Source organism: Emys orbicularis, chromosome 1 (genome assembly GCF_028017835.1).
Source record: "Emys orbicularis isolate rEmyOrb1 chromosome 1, rEmyOrb1.hap1, whole genome shotgun sequence".
NCBI classification, from domain to species: Eukaryota; Metazoa; Chordata; order Testudines; family Emydidae; genus Emys; species Emys orbicularis.
Genome location: NC_088683.1, coordinates 249,339,689 through 249,358,346, shown reverse-complemented (window position 1 = coordinate 249,358,346; position 18,658 = coordinate 249,339,689).

Sequence of the window (18,658 nt, the reverse complement as noted above, 5' to 3'; positions counted from 1 at the left end):
GCAATGATCTCTGGAGGGAAGTTTTCCATCTGTTTCCTTATGATGTTAAGCTGTTAGTGCGGTTCATTATTTATTACATCTACTGGTTTATGTTAAGCTATGATTTTCTTCTTTAAGAATTCAACTGGATTAGTATAAAAAATTAGGATTTGCATGTCAGACAGACTTTTAACATAGGGGGGTGGGGGTGGAATTGCGCCCAAGATGCTTTTGAGATTGAGGGAAGTGATTATTCCCCTATATTCAGCACTGGTGAGGCCACACCTGGAGTATTGCATCCAGTTTTGGACCCCCACTACAGAAGGGATGTGGACAAATTGGAGAGAGTCCAGCGGAGGGCAACGAAAATGATTAGGGGGCTGGGGCACATAATTTACGAGGAGAGTCTGAGGGAACTGGCGTTATTTAATCTGCAGAAGAGAAGAGTGAGGGGGGATTTGATAGCAGCCTTCAACTACCTGAAGGGGGGTTCCAAAGAGGATTGAGCTCTGCTGTTCTCAGTGGTCCCAGATGACAGAACAAGGAGCAATGGTCTCAAGTTGAAGTGGGGGAGAAGGTCTAGGTTGGATATTAGGAAACACTATTTCACTAGGAGGGTGGTGAAGCACTGGAATGGGTTACCTAGGGAGGTGGTGGAATCTCCATCCTTTAAGGCCCGGCTTGACAAAGCCCTGGCTGGGATGATTTAGTTGGTGTGGGTCCCGCTTTGAGCAGGGGATTGGACTAGATGACCTCCTGAGGTCTCTTCCAACCCTAATATTCTATGATTCTATGGTTAGCAGATATTTAATTCAGTGATACAGAGCTAAATTAACCACTTGAAGACTGAGATAAATGTAAATTTGTAAATATAGCCTGATTCTGCCATCCTAACTCGTTTTGAACAGCACCTTACTCTGCTTGACTTCAGTGGGACTACTTACAGAGTAAGATCCTGCCCAATCTGAGTAAGGTAGGCAGAATGAGGCTCATAATGAATACATTATATAATGAAAGTATGCCTGTGTGTGTACACATCTGTGCATAAAAGCAGAGCTCACAGGTACATGTTCATTTTCTACTCTCTTGTGGCCTAGCAATTGGAAAGACACAGAGGATTTTGCGTACGATTTACACAATCTAGAAGAAATGACAGATTCTCTCTGTGGGGAGAATAATAGCTCAGGGAAACGGTTGCTTCCCCCGAATTATTACTTTTTTCTGGAAATAGATTTCTTGGTTGGTTCCTACTGTTTCATTGCCACTTGCATTTAGAACTAACAACAGTTTAGGTGTCATGAAATAGCTGTGAGGGATAGAGTTTGTGCAGTTATTTAAATTGTACAAGAAACAACTCTTAATGTGCGGCATCTTGCTTACAGAAATGTCTTATGAGGCAGACCGGAATAAAATCAGAATCTTATTACACTGTCATTAAAGTATCAATTTTGCCTATGAAATATTATCTAGAATAACCATAGAAAGTGCTCTTAACAACACTGATTGCTTTGGTATCAATATATGTGTTTCCAAACAGCAGCAGAGGAAGTTTTTAGCATATCATTCTCCCATGCGATTTCTCCTAATGTGATGGAGACTTGGAGATAAAACTGGATTGTTCTCTCCCCTGTCATGTTTCTGTATCTTTATCTTAATAGAGATGTTAAGATAAAATCTCTCCATATTGTGGTGTTATAAAACCCAGAATTACCAATGCTTTATCATCTATAAAGAACAAAGACTATGACTGCTTTAAGCAATATCAAAGTAAAAATACCTTTAACCGGGGGGAACATGAAGAAGCTCCTAATATTTGCTAAAATGTAAGTTAATTCTTGTCAGACTTAATGCATTACATTTGCAAGTATTAGGTCAAATAATCACTGACAGATAAAACAAAAGTGCCAAAATAGCTTATTACGTGGTAGCAGAGTTCATCTATCTGGGAATGAGATGACTTGATTATGCATCTGTTCTTTCAAATTCTCTGAGTCAGAGCCTCATTTGGTGTAAATCAATGTAGCTCTTTGACTTCAAGTCAAGGTGGCGATGTTGATTTGCTGCAGCTGAGAATCTGGTCCATTTATAAGATGTCAAATTACTCTGATTCATAAATATATGCGGTGCTGGTAGTGCTTATACAAACAGTTGCTTAACAATATTGAGCATAAGCCCCTGTTTTCAGTTGCTTATAAATTTGCCAAACTTCAAATATTCAGGCTAAAATTTTCCATGCTGGATTTTTGTCCTTGCCTCAGACTGGTGTGTTTTTGTTTTTTTTCCAGCAGAAACGGTTAGCCATTTATGAGAACAACTGTAGGGGGAAAACAAAATTTTTTGCTACCTGTTTAAAAAAAAGTTAACTCTTAAAAAAGAAATGTTAAGGTTGCAAAGTCAAACACTGAAAATTCTGTATTCAGGTTGTCCATCAAGTCACTGGCATTAACGGTGTGAGTAACTGCTCAAGAGAATGACTATGGCACTCAGAATCTGGCCCACTGGCAGGCTATGTTGGCTTTGTTTAAAAACAGTGTAATTAAAAAAAAAAGGGGTAACCTTTCTGCATGACCTTTGGTTCTACCAAAAGGGTTGCTGTTAGGGTTGGGCAATTTAGGTGTCTGCTCACAATGTTGAGAGGTAGGAGTGCAGGTGGAGTGATAGGTAAATATTCATCGTTGTTTATTTGATAGGCAAACTACTGACTAGTCCAAGGCACTGTTGGACAGAAGTTGTACTTTTAGGACTTTTTGGAACACACTGCGGCATAGGAAAAACGTGAACAGCATCTATCCACATTATGCGTTGTTGAAGTCACTTCCGTTAAACCTTAAAAATGAAACTTCCAACTTCTCCACTTTCAAAAGCCATGATGCTGTCTGAGTGTGTACTCTTGTTTTTGAGTTCCCATAAAATAGGACACTTGTATTGTTTCTAGAACGCATTATTGCAATTTCTCTTTATAATTGATTATATTCACTGAAACAAGTTAAATGATATTTATTCTGGTACTATGTTATACTACACAATATTGTACATTTGCTGCTTCAATGAGGGCCAGTTCCTGGTCCCCTTAAAGTCAACCCAAAACTTCAAGGTGAATCAGGATTTAGCTTTAACACTGGGTTTCTTATTTACTAACCTTTGATCTACAAAACAAAACTTTGATGTCCCCAATTTATCAGCACAGAAAAAAGTTAAAGTAGGAAAGAGAGTCACTTATAAATTTTATTTCCATAATGGAAATATATTTGACAAGGCTGATCAAGTTTGTTCAAAAGCCTTTTGGAACATTTGATCAGAGAAATAAAACGCAAGTGCTGAGACTTCTTTTCTTTTTGTTCATGAGGATTTATATTTTACTCATGGAGATTCTAAGATGGCTGCCTTAAGTTATCCTGGGAATGTAGCAATAGACTGCCTACAAAGTGACTTTAATTTGAGCTAGATCAGATTCCTAACCAGTATCATAAATTCTCACAATCTGAGTTTCTTGATATTTGGTGTTAGTCTTAAAATCCCAGCTCCTGGAATTATGTGAGTCTCAACTGTGACTTGAAAGTGTGAACCCTAAAGGCTCAAAAACCAGAAGGCAAATATAAAAAGCCTAAAATTTATTATTTTTTAAAGATCTCATGACTTTTTTGGGGAGGGGGACTACCTCTTGATTTTTGAGCATGTGGTTTTGCAATACTGCATAATGTACTATCACTTTGTGGGGCCAACTATGTGTTGCAATGCCTAGCTTTTAGGTACCTAGCCACCCTGTGGAATCCACAAACCCTGACTTAGGTGCATAGACTCCATATACAGTGAATGAGGAGAGGGAGAGGTGCCTAAGAACTGGATCCACAAAAGCCAGTACGTTTGTCAGGAAGTTGGTATCTGTTTTTCGTTTCCCATGAAACCTGTGCCAACTTTCCCATACTATACGAAGTATGTACATTTCACGTGCCTACTTTCATTTCAGATTGGATCTTCAGGATTCGGTGTCTCAAGAGCTCTGTGAAAGGCAAAAGGAAGCTGAGATCTGTCGTGCTAGGGTTGAGCTCTATCTGCACCTACCATCCTCAATTTTTGGTTTAACTGAACGGTTTCTGTTGCAATAAGGTTTTACCTGAGGGTTGCAAACCCAACTGCAGAATCTTACTTTTTTTATCCAGGCTTGGGACCAGCACTATTGCAAACAGTGGCGGAGTTACTAAGTATGGCTTTCCTAGGTATTATGTAGAATAGAATGATTACCCTTACATCAGAAGTACAATAGGAAGCAGCTGCAATTGGATTGAAAGTAAATGCAGGTAAAACCAATATTATGACAGTAGGAAACTAGACAGCAGATGCAAAGCTGTACGCGGATGGAAAAGAAATGGAACAGGTAGAGTTCTACTATCTGGGGAGTGGGATGATGTTTGAAAGTGGCTGCAATAAATATTCATGAGAGATTAGAACAAGCAAGCACCATTTTTGGAAGGATGAACAACATCTGGTCAAACAGAGGTCTTCACACCAAAGTAAAACTCAGATTATACCATGTGATTGTACTGAGTGTGCTACTGTACAGAGCAGAGACCTGGTCGATGACGGAGGCTAACAAATAGGATTGGAGGCTGCCATCACAGATGACTGAGGAAGAAGTTAGACATTTAATGGAAAGACAAAATAATAAATGTGAGCATAAGGGAGTTGACTGAGCAGGACATGATATTTTCTAATATCAAAGAAAGACCTTTCAGGTGGCTGGGACATGTACATTGTACAGAAGATGGGAGCCATGCTAAACAAGTACTGAATTGGGTACCTGAGGTAGGAAACAGAAAGGAAGGGAGGCCAAGAAGAACTGGCAGAAGACAGTAACAGAGGATATTGAATGTGTTGGCATCACCTCAGAAGAAGTATCACACCTAGTGAGTGACTGCAATCGGTAGAGGAACTGGACTGCCTGATGGGTCAGCTCCACAGGAGGAACTAAGTTCTAATGTATGGTCCCACGGTTCATAACGAATGTCATCTTACTGATACCCTTTCCAGTTTTAAATCTTAATTCTGATCCCAAACTTGAACATCCACTCTACAAAAAAGATGGAATAATCTAATACATGGGAAACACCCTGAAATCCTTGCCCACTCTTTTTGCAAAACTCCCAGTGACAAATCAGTGGAGTCAGTTTAGCTGAGTTTACCCAAGAATTGGGTCAAATGAGGCTACTTGTGACAGCAGCATGTAGCGCAAGGCTGTTGAATCCTGAGATATTGTAAGGGAGTGTGGGGGGAGGGAGGGGTCATGTTGAGATGTGCATGTGGGAGATTTAGCTGCCTGGGAGAGAAGGCAGGCGCAGACTCTGACTGGCAAGTAGAGCAGTATATGAAGTAAACTGTGCTGCCCTTTAAGGCCCTGACTCAGAAAAGTGCTTCAGCATGTGCATAACTTAGCAAGTAGTCCCACCGAAGTAAAGTATCTTGCTGAAACAAAGCCATAGTGTACACAGCACACATTTTCTCCAAGATATTTGCTAAATACTGGGGACTGCCTCTGCACTCTCCCTGCTGCTGCCCTGACCTGGCCAGCCACAGCCCCATGTATTTTTAAACCTTCTGGAGTTTGCAGGCATGAAAGGCTGTGGGCAGGTGAGATGGAGGGCAAGGAGCCGTGGTTCGCTCTGCACCATGCTGTGCTGGGCACCTTTGGGGATGGAGCCAGATGGGTTCTGCTGCTGCTATGGGTGTGAGCTGCCTGCTTCCCTGCATGAGTCACTTTCTGCCACAGCTGGGAAGGATCTAGGAGAGGGAGTTGTTATGCGACTTCCGTGGGGGTGTTGTTGCGGCACAGCAAAAAAAAGTTTGGAAGCCTTTGCCTTAAAGCATCCAGGCATTGTAGTAACTTTGATCCAATATCATGCCAAGTCTAAAGGTATACAGAGAACCACAGCTGGAAGATAAATTTTAATACAATGACAAGCTGCCTTTATGTTTGGTCCTGATCCATAATTTATCTGCCCATTTTCAACACATTACAAATGTGCATGCCAAGACCACTACTTAATAGAACAGAAACCTCTCTATTTCTTAATGAAGATGCCATAAGAGTCTCACCTACCCAGGATGTTTAAACATAAATGCATCTCAAAATTTTAATTAAGTATGTTCAATCCAGTGCAAAACCACAATACAGTGGAATTCAGTTATAAGAATTGATTTGGGCAGCCTTCCATCTGATCTGTAATATCCTGTTGATTACCAATAGTATTCAGATATAGTAATGCATGTTACAAAAGTAGCGCCTCATTCTGCAAAATTCCCTCACGGTGAATTGCACTTACTCATGCAATTGGTTCCACTGACCTCAGTGGGACAAACTCATGTTAATATATGCAATCTGGCATGAATAAGTATTGCATAGCTAGGCCCAATATGGATAAATGCAATAAAGATGTTTCTATATCAGTTGTTTTACTGAGACAGAATAGTTTTTATTTCAAAACAGCCAGTATTTGAGAAATACTGAGTAGCTATGTAGGGGTATTATACAAATTCTATCCAGCACTGAAACAGTCAGTGACTCTTTTTCTGTGGGTTAGTAAGCTAGTAAGTGGAGAGCCAGGATATGCAAGTGGGAAAAAATGTGTTCCAGAAAGCATCCTCGATCAGCTCTTTCCCAATTTCCACAACACAATGTAGAATTGATTGGCACGTCTTCATTTCTTTCCATGTTGGCATAATAACTATTTCCTCTTCATTTCCTACAGTCCCTTTCTACCAGTGGTGATGAATGCAATACAAACACATACACAGTAGATTGGCTCTTGTTAGCACTTAATTTCCTTCTAGCCTGATCCTTAAAACTGGAAACTAGCTGATGGTTATAAGTGAGGCAAATGTACCAGAACAATGAATACTAGGTTTGGAAATAAGGATATGACTGTTATAGCCAAATAATCATTAGAGTGTTTAATTACTGAAATTGAATTCCTCATGTACCTAACTACACCTGTCTGACATCTGGAAAATTGAACTAATCAATCACCTCAAAGGAACACCAACTTGGAAATCACATCTCCATTTGACAGAGTTGTACCTACTATTGTTACAAATAGCCTCTAAGGTTATTAGAATGGAAAAAAAATAAAGACAATCATTTATTTATTTTTCCAATCTGTTTACTTTGTGAATTTGACAGCACTTGGTGTGGAGTCAATTGCATTGTTTTGTTGATTGTCAGTTACGTTGCTCCTGTACTGCTCTGGGAGGAGCTTGCTTGCACTGTCTGCCCCAGGTTTTGTGAGGGGACATTTACAAGTAAAAGCAGATGCAAAGCTGAAAGTAAAGGGGCAACGGGCAATAGTCAGTACCGAAATAAATGAGCCCAAGAATATTAGATGTTGCTGGTGGGCTTCCAAAAGTCCTTTATGAAAGCAGCAGGAGGAGCAGAAGAACCCTTATATTGTTTCTTTTAAAGAATACTTACTTTTTAATGTAAGGGCATGTGGTTTAATGGGTGCCCCATCAGAACAAGATAAAGAAGCACAACAAATTTCCTGCACTGTCTCACCTTGAGGAATACACTGGATCATAGAGTTGGTGGGAAATTTGACAACTTTTTTCCCATCAAAAAAGAAATGTTTAACAGAGATCTATCTGTCTTGATTGGGAAGACTTCTCAGGCCCAGGATGCAAATTAGAGTGTGTGCTCCTCAATGGCTAATAGCCTGATGGTTAGGGCTTTTACCTGTGATATGTAAGATCCAAGTTTAAGGCCCTGCTCTCCTTGTTTTGGATGAGGGACTTGAAACTGGGTCTCCCATAACTACCAGGCTATAAAGTCAGTTTCTCTCTCAGTCTCTCCTGTTGTACAAATAATTAAATACCCAAGAATAGCCAATATCTCCCTTTGGCCCATTGAGTATCTTTTTATGTTTGGTAGGGTGGGAGAGAAAGGTCTTGGTTTTGTTTCAATGCAGAATGAAAACAAATTTTGAAACCGCAATTTTTTTTCTTGAAATGGAATTGTTTTCTGGCCAGCCCCACTCAACATTTAGGTCTGTAAAATCATAGACTATACAGCACCAAACTACATTCAGTCAGGATAAATATAAACAACTGAAATTCACTGTCGACAAAACAATGATATTGTTCTCTGGTATGAATAATTTGAACTACTCATACACATTGCTGGGTTCTTCTGTTCTGCATTTGTACAGTGCCTAGCACAATGGTGTCCTGGTTCATGACTAGGGCTCCTAGGTGTTGTGGTCATACAAAATAACCACTAACTGGACAAGCATTCCCATTCCTGCTGTAGATTAAACAAACAAACTCCTTCAACGTGAATGTATAACATGGAGCCTAATAGCAACTGGGTTAACTATTTCATGACGAGATGAAGGGCTAATAGACTTAAATATGTCTGGAGGTACATTTTCTAGATCATCACTGTAAGTATTACAAAGCAATCGTGGTGATTATTATAAGAGTTGTATTTTTCTTTAAAAGAATGTCTACAGAATAATACAGACAATATGTCCCCAGCCCCTATATGTTTTAGTTGTTTTGTAATTAAAATATTAATACAGTACAGTAAAGGAATCAGACAACTGGATTCAATATTTGATTTTTTTTTCAGACCTCTCATAACATGAGGAGCTTAGTGCAATTTTTAGCACCCTGTCAACTGTCTAGTATCTGTAAGTAAGGCAAAAAAATCTTCTAATATAAAGTTTTTTAACTATGGATGTGACGTTCTGCACCTCGTGGGAGTACCCTACACCCCCATGTTCATCTTTATAATATGACTATGTGGTATCCAATGCAAAGTTTGTCATGTTGGGTGTCTTTGGAAGGCTCATGATGCACTGAGCATTGTTGTTATAGTGGTGTTATAGTAATTGTTGTCACAGTAATGTTAGGTTATAATTTCATGTATATAGTTATGAGGCTAAAAATGTATCCTCATGGCTTAAACTAAGCCCAGGCAAAAATTCTCCAAGAGCAGAGAGGCAGTTCACATCTTATCAGGGCATGTATGGGACAAACCCAGCCCAGCCTCACAGGAACAAAGGACGCTGGCCTAGGCAGCAACAAAATGATCTGTTGGACTCTCCAGTGAGTCACCCCCCTTCTTTTGGTCAGTTTGGGACTGCGATGAGGTAATGTTCACCTGACTCTGAAGTGGGGGGGGGGGGTGGCAAAGCAAAGAGGAAAGAAAGAACATGATAAAAGGGAGAGACGTTTGCCATGCTCTTCCTCTCTCTTCTACCTCCATCTACAGACATCACCACTAAGCAACTGAAGCGCTGATCAAAGGGGACAGCCCGGCTGAAGGGCAACTAGCCAGCCTGTGGTGAGAAGCATCTAAGTTTGTAAGGGCACTAAAAGTGTTAAGATCAGCTTAGAATGCATTTGGCTTTTATTTCATTTGCCCAAATTTGACTTGTTATGCTTTGATTTATAATCACTTAAAATTTATCTTTGTAGTTAATAAATCTGTTTGTTCTACCTGAAGCAGTGCGTTTGGTTTAAAGCGTGTCAGAGACTCTCCTTGGGATAACAAGCCTGGTACATATCAATTTCTTTGTTAAATTGGTGAACTCATATAAGCTTGCAGTGTTCAGCGGGCATAACTGGACACTGCAAGACGGAAGTTCCTAGGGTTGTGCCTGGGACTGGAGATATCGGCTAGTGTCATTCAGTTGCACAATCCAAAGAGCAGCTTGCATGCTAGAGGCTGTATGCAAACAGCCCAGGAGTGGGGGTTCTCACAGCAGAGCAAGGTAAGGCTGGCTCCCAGAGTCAAGGATTGGAGTGACCTAGCAGATCACCAGTCCGGATAATACCAGAGGGGAATTACCATATTTTCAGCCAGTAGGAAAGGGATTTTTCCACAGTTAAAATTCAGTGCTGGAAAATATTGGAAATTGACATGATATTAAGTTGTTTCTATAAAAATGAGGTAACAATATTAATTTTTAACCCTCTCCTAAGCAACTCCTGAATCCTTTTTTTTAAGTTACAAAAAAGTTCCTTTAATAGGCCTGTCGATTTTGTCTATGCTAACTTAATGTGGAAGGCCTCTCTTGTTTGAAGGCTGATGTCATTGCAAGGCCGCTGATGGACAATAACACTGACATCCTTGCACTGTAAGACACACACATTGCAGAGGAAGACTCAGAGCACCTCAAGATACCAGGATACATCATTCTCTCCAACCAAAATGATCCAAGAACCAATACGTCCAAAACATGGAATGGCCACCTACTAAACTAAGACAATAGTCCAAGCATTGCCTGCAATGGATAATGGTTTCGCGATCGGTACCCAATTCAGTGAAATGACAATATATAACCTGTGTAAGCCACCCAACTGGAAGTGGCCTTTACCAGCCCTACAGAAATCACAACAGCCGTCTGAGTACCTTGGTGATTTTGGCAGCCACCATACAGCATGGGGTTATTAAAGAATGACATTCCGAGCAAACAGCTTGCTGATTGGGAACCAGCACAGGATCAGTACCTGTTCGATGCAAAACAAAAGGGTACCTTCTGCTCAGCCTGACTGGAAAAAAGAATACACACCTGGCATATGGTTTTTGTCCACAGACTCTAGCAGATCACCACTCATTGCATCTTGAACTGTCCTGGACCTCTTCCTGCCCAGGATGGCAGTAGTATGCATCAGCCTCAAACTCCCCATCATTACCAGCTTCACGCTGGAGCCTGAGATAGGAGGACTGGCTGGGTTTGTCTACCACTAGCGAAGAAACCCATCAGTAGCATACCACCAAAGCCTGAAAACTTTGACTGCTTCACAAAGCTTAGTATTAAAGCTGAAAAGAAGAATATCCCCTATATTTAGAGGAGCTGCTTTATGCCCTGCTGAAGCCCAGAGAATGAAATGCTCCTAAGGGAATATGAAGTTACTGGTGACCAGACTTAGCTACTGCACTTCTAGACTCATTGGACTCTACAAGGTGACAATGATGGATAGAGTCAGTGGAGGCCACAGACTTCACACACTCAAGCCCTAAAGTATGGAGCCTTCTGCAGCACCTAAGTGGAGCAGTTGCATCGCTGTGCATGTGTGTGTATGTGCGCACACACACACACACACTCCAAGTCACTGCTAACAGCATTGCCAGCCTCCTACTAAGAAATTCAAAGATAATAGTAAGCCGACATTCACACAAAAAGAGGTGAAAACAGCTTTCAAGGAATCCTGCACATCATATGCTCCTCCCTCAAGTCTGTCAGTCCTTCACAAAAGCTGTGATCGATACTGTCCTCTCTGCTACCAAAGCAGGAAAAGCATCTGGCATTGACAGCATTCTTCTGGACTTCCATAAATATCTCAGCTGAGAGGATGTGATTGGATGGCAGTACTATTCACAGAAGTCATTGCCACCAGCAAACTCCCAACAGCTTGGAAATAATCAAAGGTATCTGTCACGCTGGCTGGAGTGGCTGACAACCATGAGTGCCTACCTCAGGGCAGACTGTCAAAAACAGGGCTGACACACCAAACTGGTGGTATGGTCTATAATTAGACTTCATCAAGTTGGTAACAGATGTGAACTACTGGGTCACTGTTACTCTGACTCTGTGGTAAGACTGTCATTAGATCAGTGCTTTCAGACAGAACATTGTGTGTCTATCTTGGAAGTCGGGTTAGCAAAAAACGGGCTCTGCACGTTGGAATCCCACAGGGATCAATACTGGCACCATCCCTTTTTGTGCCTGAAATGTCATTAGCATAAATGAACTTGTGGCATGTCCTAACTAACAACGCAGTCCACAACACTCAAGGAAGCAGAAGACCCCCCTTAACGCTGATCTGAAGAGGATTGAAAACTACTTTAGATATGTGCAGCTCAAACCAATCCATCAAAAATGCTGTAGTCAGCTGCCATCTCTGCAATTCTGAAACTAAGATGATGTTGACTGTAAAATTCTGTGGCAAGGCAATTGCCCATGATCCTAACCCCTGCTACCTAGAGTCACTCTTGATTGCAGCCTTACCTATCAACATCTGAAGCAGGTGAGCCATAAAATGAAGCATTGCATCAATATCCTCCAAAAGCTAGCACGTTCTAGCAAGGGTTGTAATGCTCAAATGCTACGAATGGCAACACTGACTTTAGTTTATTTCACGGCCGAGTACTGTACCCCTGTTTGGGGAAGTAACTTGCACATGAACCTAGTTGATATCCAACTAAATGCTGCTGTGAGAATTGGAACTGACACCCTGAAGTCCACTCCGCTGCCTTGGCTTCCAGTCCTCACAGACATTCTTCCTCCACCCTCCTGGTGAGAGAGGGCTATGTTGCGTGAGTAGAAGAAAGCTCCCACTAACCGAAAGCTCCCACTCCATGACCACCTTGTTCTCACACTTACCTGTAGTCCTGCCAAGCTTTCAGGGTGGCTGGAAAAGCTCTTCTATAATCCAACTTCAACCCAGAAGACACCTGGCGGATGCCATGGGCGCTCTGCTGTAAACAAGCACCTCATAAACGATCCCACTGTCAAACTGCCTGGTTTATTGCTCTGCCAAAGACAGTGGACAGACATCAACTGTATTAGGCTGTTACAAGGAGGATGCACGCACTTGATGCACAAATGGAGAATCAAGGATTTGCCACAGTGTGAATGTGGAGACCTCCAAGCCATCAAATGCATTGTGGAAAAGGTGCCTCATCTTTATTTCCAGGAAGTATAGCAAAGCACTCTGCATCTCCTAAAGTCCTCAAATGGATTTCAAATTGTTCTATTAATCTGTAAATGTTGTATCCATACAAAAGAAAAAGTGACAAAGGTCAATATATTTTAGGGAATTTTTTCTATAATAGAGTTAACAGCTGTACTGCCGCTGTGTGATTTTTTTAACTTTAATTTTTGAGTCACTTTTTAAAAAACGGATGTACTTTAAAACTTGTTCATTTTCACTTCAGTGAATTTCCACTTCAGTGATTTGCAACCATAACATTTCACATTGACCTTGAGTCTGCTTACTTCTAATATATACATGATGTACAAACCTTGAGGTTGTGATAAGATGGTCTTCAGGAAGCTTTCCTATCAGCAAAGGAGATCAGTACATCTGGGTTTAGATTGTTCACAAAGGACCTGATCCAGCTTTTATTTAAGTTAGTGGGGGGAAAACTCTCTCATTGAGTTTCAATAGGAGCTCGATTTAAGCCTTAAATTCAGAGGTCTCTCAGCTAATGTATGAACTAAAAGTTCTAAGGCCACGTTTCTTCAAAGCACTTAACTGGATGGCTTTCCAGGTTTTAAAATTATGATACTGTGACACTGGCAGTCAATTTAACTTCCATTGACTTCAATGGGACTCAGGAGCGGTGCCAGGGTTTTTGCCGCCCTAGGCGGCAGCGCTCCTCCTCTGAGCATTCAGCGGCGGGGGTCCTTCCGCTCCGCATCTTCGGGGCGCTTCGGCGGCGGGTCCCGGAGCGAGTGAAGGACCTGCTGCCAAAGCGCCCCGAAGACACGGAGCGGAAGGACCCCCGCTGTCGAATTGCTGCCGAGGACGGCAAAATGCCGCCCCCCAAATCCTGCTGCCCTAGGCGACCGCCTAGGGTCGCCTAGTGGAAGCGCCGGCCCTGATGGGACTTAAGTATGAACTTCAAGTTAAGCACAAGCTTAAATGCTTTGTTCTTTAGAGCCTAATTCTTTAAGGCCATACATAATGCCACAATGATTAAAGCTTGTGCTCAGGTGTGGCTTGATGACAGTATACAACAGTAAATCAATTTCTATTTCAATTTAAAAAGTGTACTCATCTTTAAAAGATGGACTTAACAGTGGTGTCTTTTTTATTTTGAAATACTTAATATTTTTGAATTTCTGTATGTATGTTGCTACCTCTTGCTTAAGTTTTTTTGTGGGTTTTTTTTTGGTAGTGATCACCTTTTAAACTCATTTAATGCTAATGTTTCTTTGCTATTGAAGTGACTTAACCACATGGGTATGTGGTCTTATCAAAGTCCCATTATTATTCTGTCAGTTTCTCATTTGTATGCAAATCCACTTGTATGCAACTTATTCTTTGGCAAATGGTACTAGCATACCAGAAAGCCTGGCTTTAATTATGTGCATGTCTGTGTGTACTATATTTGTTACTGTATATGAACATTAACAAACACAGTATCTTATATCATGTTCATGAATAGTGGTGCAAATCATCCTGCAATTTTTAACATGAATGCTCTATTAGTTACTATCACTAAAGGTAACAGCAATTTATAAGGCATCATTTTATATACAATATTCATGGGGTTCTTTCTTTTTGATTGCTCATCTCTTCCATAATAATGTCCACTGCATAGCCATTTCTTCAGCCTCCTTCTCATTTTTCAGTTTGTATATCCTTGACCATTGCCAAAAATGAATTCCATTATACACAAACAGAAAATGAGAATCTGCTGAAAATCTTCCTTAGATTACCGCTTTCATTTAGTAGTCATAGGCAAACTGCAAATAAAAGCCCATGTCATTAAAGGTGGGGGCAATTCTGTCTTAATGTGCGATTGTCCTCAAAATAGCACATATATGTGCTACAAAAGCAGCATTAATGTGTGCCTGTAGTCTGGCCATAAGCAACCCAGGCACAGCCTTCTAGTGCAGATTATTCCTGCCAGGAGCATAAATAATCTGTGTATGTGTTTTGTAAGGTTCATTGCTGGGTTAGGGTGTGTACACACACAAATATACAGATCATGCCAGCTGATTGATAGGCCCTGTTCCTAACACTCATCTGCAGCACCTCTCCCATGGAGTGGCCTCTCCGCAGGTTTTAGAAAGCTCCAAGATGGGGAAAGAGTACCTTCCCCGTACTCCTGAGATGGGCATGGGTTTTTGGCAGTCTGTGCTGTATGGCCCCTTGTCATCTGTATAAGGCTAATGTTGCATGTTTTAGTGCATAAAAACAGGTTGACTCTTTGCAAAGCAATATGTAAAAATAGAAGCACCCTAGTCACTAGTTCAGAAAATGTTCAACTACAGGATTTCAAAAAATTTAAAGAGAAAGGTGTATAAATGTTGCAGTTTCTCCCTGGTGGCATTTTAAAATGGAAAAAAATAGTTTTGCTATCTCAGGAAAAGTGTAATGACAAATACAATAGGCTAGTCATTGGAGTTGCACAAGTCATTTTAGAATGTGTAATAGCACTGCATTCCTATAACATGTGTGTGTGTGTGTGTGTGTGTGTGTGTGTGTGTGTGTGTGTGTATAAATATTGGGGGGAGTGATGTATGTCATTGTACATGTATGAGAAAAAATCACACACACACAAAACATCTAGCAAAAAATACCTTTCAATAGGTATTACAGAGAGAATATAGTGAATTCAAGACAAAAAACTTCTGCAATTACTAATAAACCTGACAATTTGATTTATGACTATTTTTCTGCTGCAATCTGATGACAGATTGATCTTTATGCAAAAATTAGCAAGGTTTAAATTGGTATCATATGGCCCTTAATTCAACTGACAATATGTTAGCAATTAAATTCTGCTTAAGCTATCATCAGCTAGCAAACCACAGAATGTGTTAAATGGGATGACAGTTAGAGAACCAGTAAAATACTTTGCAGCATAATTCTAAGGGCTGGCCAGTAAAATAGGGAGCAATGAATAACTACAGGAAAAAGACAAACCTTTTTTTCACAGTGGAAAAATGAAACGGTTACTGCGTCTACATTTAATTATCTCATGCTGGAGGAGTCCGGAAGGAATCCCTTTCCAATGATCCCTTCTGCTGCCTCACCTCTGCAACAGCACTGCACACTTGGGGAAAGGCATTATGAGAGAAATCCTGGAGAAACCAGTAAGAGTTTTGCCACCATGATTTGACTTTATCATGGTTGAGTTTTTGGGTTTGTTTTTGGCTCTTCTCTTAAGGATCATTTTTTATTACTTGTGAAAACAAGATACCTTTGTTGCTAGACAAGAGATCTGATCCAGTGTGGCAAATCATGTGTTCCTAACTTGGTTTCCCTTCTCCAATTCCTGCCCACTTTTTACTAATATAGGAGATTGTTCTGAAATAGCACAATGCACTTTCAAGGCCTTAGTAAGAAAACCGGTCTTTACTCCACGTATTGACCCCAGCAGAATATCTGATTCATAGTGCATGATCTCTTTAATTCTAAACTCTCAGTTGTCAGCCTCTCCAAGGAAAGATACATTTTAGCTTCTGCTAACTACAGTGAAATGAAAACCACAAGTACTCAAGTGTTTTTAAGAGCCAAAAAATTTACCTTGTTGAGACAACCTTAGTTTGTTTCAAAAAAGATGAACATCACTCGAGTTTGACTTCCATAGCATTAAGTAGGCTGAGCTCATCTTAAATGGTAGAGCAGGATTGACTCACTTTGTTTTAAATACAGTACTGAGGCATTCAACAAAATAGCGTAGTGGAAACGTCTATAAATGTTGCATTATATGGAACTTCCTGCTGTGAATTTTATCTGTCTCCCTTATCTCATCTTTAATATTGTGGTTCTTTATTAAGTGTGCGTGTACTCTAGAAAATGTTCAGTAACCTTTGTTTAGAAAATACAGTGCAGCGCTGTTAACCCTAGTGAATTGAAAATTTACTCTTACTACTCCATCATCATCTCTGTCATTGTTTGCTTAAGAGATTTTCACGGTATTACTCTCTATGCTACAGCTTGATGAATGTATAAGACTGCAATATTCCAGAAAGCTACTGGAGTTTGGAATCGTATTATGGGGCAGTTCTAATGTATGCATTAACCCCTGGATAGCCCTTCTTTCCATACCATACATGACAAAATCATAAGCCAAAAAATTTCACAAAAAAGTAAATAAAATCATAAAACTCTCTCAAATACAAATATCCTTCTTGCTGTAGGTTACAATGTAAATCAGGCATCTGCGATTTCTGTGTCAATATAATAATTTAAAAGGTATTTGCACATGACAGGTGGCATCCTCTAAGGATGCTAAATTACACATAACAAAAGAACAGTCAGATACTTAGGAGAAGGCATAAACAGACACGAATTCAGGGCAAATCCTGTTCTTCTTCTGCACGTACAGAGTGCCCCAAGTAGTGAAACACATGAGCTTCCACTAAACAACAGGTGGCCCAAACCTAATTTTCCCTTTTGGGGAAGATCAGGGTGTCATCTGCAGACCATGAATTTCCTTGATCTCTTTCAGTTTGGCTTTCACTAGGCTACCACATGGACACAGTACAGAACTATTTGGCTGATTACCTCCTTTTAGCAGCGGATAAAGGTCAAGGGTGCCTGCTGATTCTTGTAGTTATGTCAGCAGCCTTTGACACCACTGATACGAGGTTTTGTTGACCTTGGCTTGGGTAAGTGGCATATTGAGGAGTTCTGCCCCTTTCTTTCCAAGAGATTCCAGAGGATCATTTTGGACACCTGCCCAGGGACTCGTGCATGAGGACTTCACTGTGTTTTCTTCTTTCATCTCTCCTTTTCAATGTATGTCATAAATCTGTTGGAGAAAATAGGCTTTGATGCCATCAGTATGCACAATAGAATGATAATGCAGCTCTGTATTTCTCTCTCATCAGATCTGGACTTAGTTCTTAAAGCTGGGTGGAGGTGGGAATTGCACACCTAAAAAAAAAGAATTGAGCAAGGTCAATGAGGGGTGTACTTGAAGTACTGGTTTACCAAAGCTGATGCTTTCCGATTATCATAGATTCATCCACCTTTTTCAGACCACTTTAAGAACCGCCTGGACTGCTTGCTGCCTCTGCTTTCTCTGTGCCTTGGTGAGACAAGAGACTTGGATGAGAGTGAGCTGCCGCAATCCAGAGAAGATAGAGGTGATGCTGGTAGGTTAAGGGAAAAATTGAGAAAGTATGGCAAGGATACTTCCTGCCTCTGCTCTCTGGATCTACTTAATTTCATATATCTAGATAACATCCCCATAGTATATGAGGCCCTGATTCTGATCTCTCATACACCATTTTACACTGGTGGGAATCTTTCCACTGATTTTTTTTTTAAGTGGGCTTTGGATCAGGCTCTCTTTGCAGAAAATGCAGCTTTTGCCAGTCTATGCCAGTCACGGAAAAATGACCACAGCTTATCACCTAAGATGAGAAAAACCAAAATTCCTACACAGGAAGCATAAGAGAAATTGAATCTGAGTTGTCCAGAGGTGCATAAAACAATGGGACCATCTAGTCCTCAACCAGCATGTCTGTTACATTTCCTAATTTATGCAGTCACTTAACATTACAGTGGGTACAGCTCATTGAAACAAATTTATATGCAAGAACACTATTTTAATCTTAGACTTACATTAGCTTTAATTAATAATACCTCCCTTTTCCAGTCTGTCAACATATCTCCACCTCTTGGCTTTTTAAGAATTAAAGTAAATATAGAAATATTAAATTACCATACATCCAGAAATAAGAAAATATCCATTCTCAAGTCTGTAGCTATCCTCCCCCCGCCCCCAAAAGCATGGTTTTCAAATCCATACTGCCTGTTTAGCATAAGTGTATATAGTTTCCATTGTTTTTAGATATATTATTTAAAGATTGTTAAAACTAACTATTGAAATGCTGTTCAACCAAAATATTATAATGCATTATCTCTTCCTTTATTCCTCCATAGTCTTTCCTGTACAAGGTTTTCTTCCTTTGATAACTGTTAACAAAAACCA